Source organism: Myotis brandtii, unplaced genomic scaffold, assembly GCF_000412655.1.
Source record: "Myotis brandtii unplaced genomic scaffold, ASM41265v1 scaffold440, whole genome shotgun sequence".
Classification (NCBI taxonomy): domain Eukaryota; kingdom Metazoa; phylum Chordata; class Mammalia; order Chiroptera; family Vespertilionidae; genus Myotis; species Myotis brandtii.
Genome location: NW_005366834.1, coordinates 1,090,397 through 1,101,555, shown reverse-complemented (window position 1 = coordinate 1,101,555; position 11,159 = coordinate 1,090,397). Strand labels below are relative to the sequence as shown.

Below are 11,159 nucleotides of genomic sequence, written 5' to 3'. Positions count from 1 at the left end.
GGCGGGGGGGGGGGGGGGGGGGGGGGGGGCAGTGGGGGAGTGAGGGGTGACCAGGCCAGCATAGGGGGGCAGTAAGGGGCAGCCAGGCTGGTGGGGGAGCAGTTAGGGGCAACCAGGCCGGCAGGGTGGGGGCAGTTGGGGGTGACTATGCTAGCCAGGGGGCACTTGGGGGTGACCAGACCAGCGGGGGGGGGCCAGTTATAGGCGATCAGGCAGGCAGGTGAGCAGTTAGGAGCCAGTGGTCCCAGATTATGAGAGGGATGTCCCAAGGATCAGGCCTAAACCGGCAGTTGGACATCCCCAAGGGGTCCTGGATTGGAGAGGGTGCAGGCTGGGCTGAGGGGACCCCCCTCCCGTGCATGAATTTCATGCACCGGGCCTCTTGTTAAATTATAAGCACAACATTTTTGTAAGATTTCAAAGTAGTTTTAACTCTTTAAAAGCCTATTCTTTAGGCTCCTTAAGGCTGTGGCCATATTTTTGACACTCATAATTTCGCAGAAAAAAAATAATGATAAAACCAATTGCCGAAGTCTCAGATTCAAGGCTGGAGAGTACTGACTTATTTCTGGATTTGATGGGGTGTGGATTGAGGGTGAGAGAAGAGGTGGTTATTTGAACATTTTTTTAGAATTTATTTTTATTGATTTCAGAGAAGAAGGGAGAGGGAGATAGAAACATCAATGATGGGAGAGAATCATTTATTGGCTGCCTCCTGCATGCCCCCTACTGGGGATTGAGCATGCAACCCTGCCATGTGCCCTGATCTGTAATGGAACTGTGACCTTCTGGTTCATAGGTCCATGCTCAAACACTGAGCCACACCAGCTGGGCCTGAACATATTTTTAATTTATAAAATTATATTTTGTGAAGTCCATCAGTAGTTAAATTGTTGGCGAGGAGAGCAATTACAATGTTATTATATTAGTACAGAAGAGAGATATTAGGATTCTTAGAAGAAGAGTGGCCTAAGGGCTAGAGTAAAAGACTAATGTAAGATGTGACAAGGGTTATAGTTCTCAGAATTTGGTAACAGTTTATCTTATATGGATTCTAAGTGAAATAAACTCAGAGAAAGAAAAGTACCAAATGATTTCACTCATATGTGGAATTTAATGAACAAACTGAACTAACAAGAAAATAAAGACAAACTCATAGATAGAAAGCAGACAGAGAACTTCGGTGGGGCAGTGGTGTTGGAGGGGTGGAGGGATTGAGCAAAAAAGAAAAAAAATAGATAATTATAAATCATACATGTTTTTCTTTGAATGTCTTTGGCAGTAGTGAGGAGGATTGAAAAATTGTCTTGAATTAATTTCAAAAGTAGATTTTAAAAGGGAGGTATAGTCCTATCTGTCTGTGCTCCCTATTTGGAATTGGGATAATGGCTTTCATTTTTAGGGACATTATCAAACAAGAGTTAATTTTACACAGAGTGACCAGAGTGGCAAGGTAGTCTGTAAAATGTTACTTATTTTTAAGGTGAAGTAACGAGGAATGTATCTACTGAAGAGAAAGTATAGGCCAGACAAAAATTTATTTTATTTTTTTTGCATGAGTTTAATGCTCTTTGGTAGGGGTAGAATACAGATTAGTTGCAAGATGTATGGGGAAAACTAAGACTAAATAAAAAGAGGTTACAAGCAGGTACATTTTGTCACTTATGACAAGAAGGGAGTCTCTAAGAACTGAAGTTGTTCGGAAGTTGTGGTTTCCATGTGAAGGTCTCCCAGCTCGCCTAAGACATAGCAGGGATTTAATAACAAGTAAATTCAAAAGTGAAAAAAATAAAATAATTAGCCAGTGAATTCATTAATTCATTATTACAAATAATCTGAAGATCTTTTTTTTTCCTGATTGTGAATTTAAAAAATAAAAATGGTATGAAGGGTGCATATGGGGTTGTAACCATACCTCTCACCCAGCCTGCACACATTTAGGACACTACATTGTGGTACTGATGTTGTGAATTTAAAAAATAAAAATGGTATGAAGGGTGCATATAGGATTGTGACCATACCTCTCACACATTTACGACACTACATTGTGGTACTGATGTTATGAGAAGCGTTGTTTCTGCTTACACCCGCACACTGTAAGTTGGACTGTCATTTCTACTCCCTGGAAACGGAACACAAAATCAGCTTCTTAATGGGAACAGTTCGCATGTGACAATCTGGGGACTCCTGAGGTCCAGCAGTCAGTATCAATACCCTTTACCAATTTGTCTCTTCACACACACACCTAATGGATATTAATTATACAAGGATAGCCTTAGCTATCCAAGCCCCAGTTTGTTTGCTTTTTAATGATTCTCTGAAATCCTCGTGCAGCTGTGAATACTCAGCACTGCATTCCTGAACTTACAGTCAGATTTCTGTGAGTAGCAGGGTGTCTCCTTGTTCGACCCATCTCTTCTTAATGAATTGTGACCTTGGTAATGCTCAACGCCCTAGAAGGCTCATTTCCAGTCAATTAGACAGTAAAAGTAGAGAGGGGTGGGGCCGAGTCTCTAAAATCATCTATGAATATAGTGACCAATTTTTATTAGCTCCATATCTAAGGAGTTTCTCATGTTGGAAAAGCTAGTTTGCTGAGACAGTTCACTGAATCATGTCCACAAAATGCAAGCCCAGTTAAGAAGAATACTCACTCAGAGTTCAATCTATTCTGTCTTTGAAGTGGGGGCGGTGGGGGAGGATGATAAGGGGAAAGAAGCCAAGCAATATGGAAACAGATGTAGAAGCAAGACTCAAGCTGCAATGAAAGTAGGGAAGCATAGGAAGTTAAAAGCAGTGAGATGAATAAATCATCACAATCCTTGACACAAGTTAAAATACTGGGAATATAAAGAATATAATCATCAAATGATTATATTTGGAAAAATTATCTAAAGTGTTAACTTTAACAATGAATATATATCACTGATAGTTTATAAAACATCTCTCATTTATAGAAAGCCACTATAGCCCTAGCTGGTTTGGCTCAGTGGGTAGAGCATCGGCCTGCGGACCGAAGGGTCCTGGGTTTGATTCTGGTCAAGGGAACGTACCTCAGTTGCAGAATCCTTCCCACACCGGGCCTGGTCAGGTTGCATGCAGGAGGCAACCAAATGATGTGTTTCTCTTACATTGATATTTCTCTTTGTCTTTGCCTCTCTCTTCCACTCTCTCTAAAAATCAATGGAAAAATATACTTGGGTGAATTTTTTTAAAAAAAGCAACACTATATTGAATATGTATAGAATTTTATAATGATCAAATAGTTCTTTTCTAAAATCTGTTTTCAAATCCATGTTTTATAGAATATGATATGATTTATAATAGTTAGGGATATTTTTGTCCAAACCCATAATTTGGATACAATTTTCATTCTGGGGCTGAATTTCTTCACACTCTTTCCATATGGATTGTTTATTTACATTTTCTTATAATTTTAGAAGAGTACAATTTGTAAATATGGTCATTGAAATATAGTGCAAGACATATACATGTGACATTTTTATTCTAAAATAACATTTTGTTTCTCCCTGAATATGTTTAAAGCTCAATTTCAATGTCAGACTTTTATAAACGCAGTTTAGCCTTGGGTGTAATGAAGAGGGCTCTTCATGCCCATGTTAAATAAAGGGTTGTGGTGATCCCAAAGGTAGTGCTTCATTTGACAAGCAGCAAGCCACAGCAGCTTAGGTCTGGGGAGGTAGGAGGTCAGATATCCTTGATGACATCATTATTAAACTCAAATTCTTGTGAGACTGCTACTGGGTCTGTGATGCAATCCCACCACTTTCTTGTCTCCATTCTATCATTTTGTCTCCATCAGTTTCAATATTCGTCATTGGGTATACGTAATTACAAATTCAAGTACTTTCCTGATATATATATGTATGATTTAAATTTCTATCAGAACAATTATTCTATTACTTTTCTATAAAAAATGTCCAAAGTTGGAACTATTTTCTTATATAAATAAAATAATCATCCATATTTAGCTACAGAAAACAAAAAATTTAACACAAGGTGTCAAGCCCAAAGTCATGAGCTTGATATACATCATACATATTTAAATATCTATTGTTTATATATAAGGAGATACATTTATAAAGACAGCACTGATAAAAATGCTAATTTTAATGTACTAAAAATAACCCTACAATATTTAAAATATAAGCTTATTATTGACATTCACAATTTATATTTTAATAAAACCCCATATTTTTAACTGACCAAAGTTAATTTTAATTATAAAGGAAAAATATGTTTATTGCAGGTATAATAACAACATTCTTCATTGTTAATGATTGTATCAGGGGTCTCAATTTCAAGTTAAACATAAAAAACAGACAAATATACATTTCATGCATAATCATATGTGTTATGATAATAGTGCATCAATTAGTCCTTGAAGAGTAAGTATTGTCAAAAATACTAATCTGAGTATTATTTAATGTTTGTATATTAAAAACATAACTGATTTTAAAGTATACATATACAATGTCACATCATCTAGATAAACAGGCAAGATTTGGGCAAGAAGGAAAATTATTATCTCTCTTCTAATAGTTAAATTTATTCCAATCCCTGCTCAGTACATGCATAGTTGATTTATAATGTCCTAATAAGTTATAACATTAATGTGGAAGAAGTGACAGTATTACAAATATATTATCCTTGACAGTTTTATTAATTATTGTGCATATGTTATTAGATATAAGGCAATATTATTTAATTTTAATATCATGTTTTTTATAATAAAGCAAATTTCCAATTTAGCAAATAGTTAACTTACCCGGTAATATAACAAATATAAAATGTCTATTGACCTGACCCTCAGTGAGAGGAAATGACCAAATAAATAATTTAAATTTCACCACATAATGTTCTTCCTTTGCATTATACATAACAAAGAAAAATAATGATTTTATGTTCTGATATTAATGATCGAATTTCTACCTAATATTGTTTAAGATAGCATTGTTATTCCTACTTAAAATAGCACTTTTCCATCCACGCTAAGAGTGGGTAAAGAGATTATATTTTCATTACGTCTTCAAGAGTTGTGAACATTGAATGAAGGATTACTTCCAGTTACCGTTTTAAAATATGAAAGTCTAATTCTCCCTAATCAAAAAAATATCCAAAGCAACCATAACACTTGAACTGTAACTGAGTTTAACTTTTACTAAATTAAAATAAGTTATAATTGTTATGTCATTATTTGTTCATGATATCACATCTATGATTGCTTGACAAAAGAGCCTTGTAGTGTCTAATGTTTCACCATTGTAACAATTTAAAGTCTATAATTGATTTAACCATCAAAATAAAAATTTATTGCATTATTCCTTTTCATTTTCCATATCTATTTAGGGTGAACACATGTACATAATTACTTACTGACACAGATACACATAAATTTAAATGAAAACACAGATATGGTTGCAGATATATAGATAAAGATATTAAATTATAAGCCCTGGCCGAGTAGTTCGGTTGGTAAGAGCATCATCCTGATACACCAAGGTTCAGGTTCAATCCCCGGTCAGGGCACATACAAGAATCAACTAATGAATGCATAAATAAGTGGAACAGCGAAAACCAATGTTTCTCCCTCTCTCTCCCTCTTCCTCTCTCTCTTTTTAAAATCAAATAAAAATTTTAAAAGATATTAAATTATAAATAGGTAGATAGATGTGAATTTGCCCTGCAAGTTTTCTTGGATGTTTCAACTTAATTACCATTAAATATAAAATATATTTTAATTTCTTAAATTTCTGATATAGTCTTTGCTTTGTGAAGTATTTATAGCACATATATATGAATGTTGAAAAATAATACTTCTGTCTATTACAGTAAATTATAGTAACCCTGCTTTGTAGGGAAAAAAATGGATGATCGTCTGAGGAAAAACTAACTCCCTTTGAAACTTTTAGAATTGATGTCTCAGTTTTATAGAGCATATTTTATATGAATAGAGAATATTTTACAGAAGTAGAGCATATTTTACATGGAGATCCTTCTTCATTGCACCCAAGACTAAACTGTGTTTATAGATGTCCCTGTAGGTGAATTACTGACGTTTATATGCTTACACTACACATTGTTATATGTGTTGTTGTCTCCCGTGTTATACTGACTTCCTGCAAATATCATTTCTTGTTTTATTGACTTTCCTAAGATCCTTCTTTAGTAAATATGAGAAAAAAGTCCATTATGCATTGAATACTCTATTATGTTACATTAAACTTAGTGAGTTTAGCATATTCCAATATAAAATTTGTGAGGTATATCTATTTCCTACATTTAGAAACATGTTCATCTTTAAAATAAAAACCAAATAATTACTAGCCACTGATTTTTCCATATTAAGTTGAATAAATTTGGTTTGAAAAACTATAATGAAGTCATGCATGCTCGTCATAATTGTAGAGCCAATTTGAAAAAGTAATATGAGCTGCAGGTTTTTTAATTCATACTTATAAAACAATCATATTCTCTGGTGTTTCATTGATTAATTAGGAAGTCCAAGATTATCTTGCTCATGAGGAGAAATACAGAATATGAAAGCACTCATTATTCCTGCAATTGATTTATAATTTGGCAAAGTAATTGAATAGAAAAAATGAAAAAGAAAAATCTTGAAGACCACCTTAAGAAAATATTCAGGTCTTCTCTTTACTACCTTCTCTCATAAAAGTAAATAAGTATCACACACACAAACACACACACACACACCACACACACGTGCACACACATATGCACACATACACACCACACCACCTCCAGAACAACAATAACACCTCACGAGGTTTCCATTTTCTCTTCATTGGCAGATCCATTATCATGACTTTAGCGTTTGGGAGGTGTTTCTTGCTGGTGCTAATGTAAAATGTCTTGCTTAGGCTCCAGAGATCATGCTTTTATTCAGGCACTTTGCATTCTTAATGTGGCTATAAGATCTCTTACTAGTGCTAAATTTAGGGACAAGTGCATTAACTTATTAGGGCTGCTATGGAAATGTATAAAAGTGCTACAAAGACGGTCTCCTCACTGCGCATCCCTTACTGTATTTTAATGATGAGGATGGTGGTTGTTCCCGGCAGAGGAATTTAAAGTGACTAAACACACACACAACACACACACACACACACACACACAGAAAAACTTTTTCAAGATGTTTAAAACAATCCAGGAAGCACTGCTTTCAGCTAATCACTGTGTGTGTGTGTGTGTGTGTGTGTGTGTGTGTGTGTGTGTGTATTTAATTTTTCATATACAATTTGACAGCTTTGGATATGTTACCTGATTTTTTAATCCTTAGTTTTCTTGGGACACATCAGAGTTGGAGGTTAACATCCTTTTTCTAAAGTTCTAGAATTTTATGTAAAAATCTAAATAGCATAATGTCATGATTATTTAGGAGGGTATATGTTTTAAGACACAAGGCTTTTTTAAAGAAACAATTATGCAAAATACAAAGAAAAATGTTCTATCTCAGGAAACATGTCTTATGTTCTACATACAACAGGTCATATTTATAAATGAGGGACAGGTAAAAAGAAACAAAGCTAATTAAAACCAATGTCCTTTTGGTCTTAGCATACTTTCTTCTTCCTTAAGAAAACTTAATATTATTAAAGTAGATAATTTAAGAGGTAAATTATCCAATAAAGTAGTCAGAAGTATAAATATTTAAAGTATCACATTGGGCATTTTTTTAAACTATCACACTTTTTTTTTCCAATGTTAGATTTATTTTTTACATTTAAATATTCATTTGATGGAACAAAATTAGTCTAATGTATAGCAAACTAAAGATCCATTTCACTGAAGCATCTATATTAATACCAAATAATAATCCATCTAGACTGTTCCCTTTCATAGAGAACACATTACAGCCAATGTTTATTTATTACACACTCACGTTTTTCATTAAGTTAACTTTTACCTTAATTTATAGTTTCTTCTGTACAACATATTACCATAATGCTCACATATTTTGTTATGTAATTTTTCAAAGCACTCTGATTAACTGCAGCTACTCATAGTGCAAATGTTGTAGGGAATGTATATCTGCCTCAAATCACTACTGATGTCTAAAGAGAGGTGAGCCAGAAGAAAAAAATCTCCAATTAATTTTTCCAATCCTTTAGGTGAATGTGCCATAGAAGAGAAAGTGCTTTGGCGAAACTTTGCATTTACTGGGGTCACAGGAATACACCAAATAAAATCTCCATGCAAGGTCACACTCAGAAGAGCTTCTGCTCCAACACACAATTTATCAAGTTGAGCAACACAACATTTAAAACTCTAATTTCAAAGCCAACTTTGATATTGTGATATTGTTACATAGGCATTTTTATTTCAATTATGCAATGAATACAATGATGGTGGTATAATTATGTCAACCATTTCAAAATTTTCTTAAAATATCAAATAGCATAATAAAAGGAAACATTATGCTTTTCCATTCTAGAAATTATTATATGACTTGCTTTATTAGTCTGACCAAATCTTACTCAAAGTTAGTGAATTACTTTTAAATTGATACTACCTATCTGCTCCCTCTACAGCATTTTTCTATTCATTATTCCCAGAATTAGATTTCCTCACACCAGGCACTTTATCTTACATTTTCTCATTTTTCAAAACAAACATAGAGTTTACAGTATTTTTAACATCTTGGCATATATCTAAATGCCTGCAATTGTATTTTACAAATTTGAGAAAATTTGAGTTAAAAACCATAATATATTCTACGACAAGATCACAAGTGCAAGCTGTTCATGTTATGCCCAAGTTCTTTGCTTCTGTGTGCTAGAAAGCATGTTCTTTCATCTTCTTTATCTTTTAAAAAAATCTACCATCCAAACCTGGGTTAACCAGTTTTGTAGTTACTCAAATGTATTCTGCACTTAACATAGCATTGCCTAGGCAATGAAGCAGTCTCTGAATCTTAAAATAGGATTTATTCTCTATTGAATGCAGGAGGTGTTTAAATCACTCTTTTTTCCAAGTTAAGAACATTGAATGATCACATTAATTCTTAGTCAACTATGGTTGAAAATTGATAGCTCTTCTAATTTATAATATAAAAAGTAACTTTCATGCAAAAGTTACCACTTTTTGTTGTCACAGCATCACTTCTTTTTTCACAGTACATAGATTTCAAAAACCTTGTAGAAATCTTTATAAATCTTACAGATCTATATGACAAAATATTAAATGACAACAAACATCCAAAAAGACCTCCAACTTCTCCTCAAATCTATAGTCCATTACATTCTCATCAAAAATTGATCATAAAAATAAATGTGAACTTATCTACTACAGGTGCTCACTTTTTGTCTAATGCACCCTTGTTATTTAAAGTAGATTCTAAGAGCATACACTCTTAGCAATATCTAAATGGAAACATTATAAAATGTTGATAACCTTACAATTAAAATTTGTCATACCTTTTGAGATTAATGTGCTTGAAAATTTAATAGATGTGAATGGCTATATTGATTATGCAAAAAAAAAAACCACCAATGCTCCCTCAAATCAATGCATTTTCCATGTCACTTAAAATAAAACATGCCAATTTTGCTTTTGCAACTCTTTCCCTCCTGTGGTTTTCATACAGTCTTTATTACATTAAGATATATTTGCCTACTTACTGGTAATGGAGAGCAATTATATAGCCAACCAACATGCACATTTTAGAATGCTGACCTGAGTGAGAACCACAGATAGTTGAAGAAACCTATATCAGGTAAAGTGATCACATTAACCCTGGCATCCTGTTTCCATCTATATATGTTACTCATATATCACTTCACTTTAACATTAAAAAAATAAAGAAATCATGTCTTCTTAAATTATGAAAAAGGTGCATTTATTTTTTTTTAGTTTTGACTCAAATTAAATAAGCAACAGTTATGAGAAAACCAAGGGTCCATTTCAAATTAATTTAGTAATAGCAATAAACATATACACACCAATGTGTGAGTAATTCAAAGCTACTGAAATCAACCAGCATAATATAAAGTTTGGCTTTATTTTTATAATAATGCTTCATATGCAAAATTTGAGCACTATAGAAAGAGCTTGGTTAGGTATCAGTTTTGTAAAAGTAAAATAAGAAGCAAATGTTTGCAAGTTATTTCACTGAGCATTTTAATAATACCTTATTCAAATACTATAAAATTATGTATTCTTACCTGCTTCCAAATGTTGAGAGAGAGAGAGAGAGAGAGAGAGAGAGAGAGAGACACCTACTAGGAGAAAAAGCAATATTTGCACTACTTCATTATTAGGAAAAAAAAAATTGAATAGCTCATATTCGCAACCTAAGAAAATAACACTTACTGTTGTAAGCAATGGAACTGAGTTTAGCCTTGCTCAGCACTGACGATTCCGGCAGCGTTGTGGCTTCTGTCTCATTCCTCCTCTTTTTATAGTATCTTCACAGCTGAATCTTCATGCATCTCAGTGTGCCTCCCTCTTGGAGCATTACTTCTCACTCAGACAGGCAGGAAGCTGAAGCCAAAGGAACTCTCTATCTGATTGGTTTTCATTCAGCGTTTCTGATTAATAACAGACAGTCCCTCACATAGGAAGATATTGCCGCTGATGGCGCTGCAGGGCTCCAGGTTTGGGACTGGGGCAGTAAAGACCTCTGTAGGCACAGCGATTTGCAAGCGAATGGAGTGGGAGGGAGGGCTGGGAGAAGAGAGCTTTGTCAAAGATCCCCATAAGAGAACATCACCCAGGGTTTTTAGTCTTGGTTAATCAGCTTCTTTAATCTGTTTGCAGGTGGGAGGGAAAGGTCACAGCGTGTCTAACCTGTAAATCATCTGAAGAAAATATACATCCCATGCAGAGAGCGGTGGCTCAAAGGGGACTTTGTGTGTCTTCCCTGCAGAATTCTCCACCCCTTCTTTCAGTTCAATATCACAATTCCAAGTTTAAGAAAAGGAAGAGAAAAAAATCCAAATTATATTTGTCATTGCTAATGAATTTTTATCTGTCTCTCTGAGTTTATAAACTAGCATAAATTTCCAGCACAGTAATTTAGAAGCATCTAGTATCAATGCTTTAACATGTTCTTTTTCAGTAACGAGAATGATATCTAGCATAATTTCAAGTGTCTACAACATTTTGCTTTTTACTTG

At 34.1% G+C, this 11,159-nt stretch overlaps 1 protein-coding gene across 2 annotated transcripts in view; it reads right to left on the bottom strand.

Moving 5' to 3' along the window:
• The window catches only part of CDH9 (cadherin 9, type 2 (T1-cadherin)), a 94,842-nt gene extending 83,921 nt beyond the window's left edge, over window positions 1–10,921 (bottom strand). For both annotated transcript variants that reach the window (XM_005874479.2, XM_005874480.2), the window contains exon 1: window positions 10,354–10,921. The gene's annotated coding sequence lies outside the window, so the exon portion shown is untranslated. The remainder of the gene's footprint in view (window positions 1–10,353) is intronic.
• Between the last annotated feature and the right edge of the window lie 238 nt (window positions 10,922–11,159).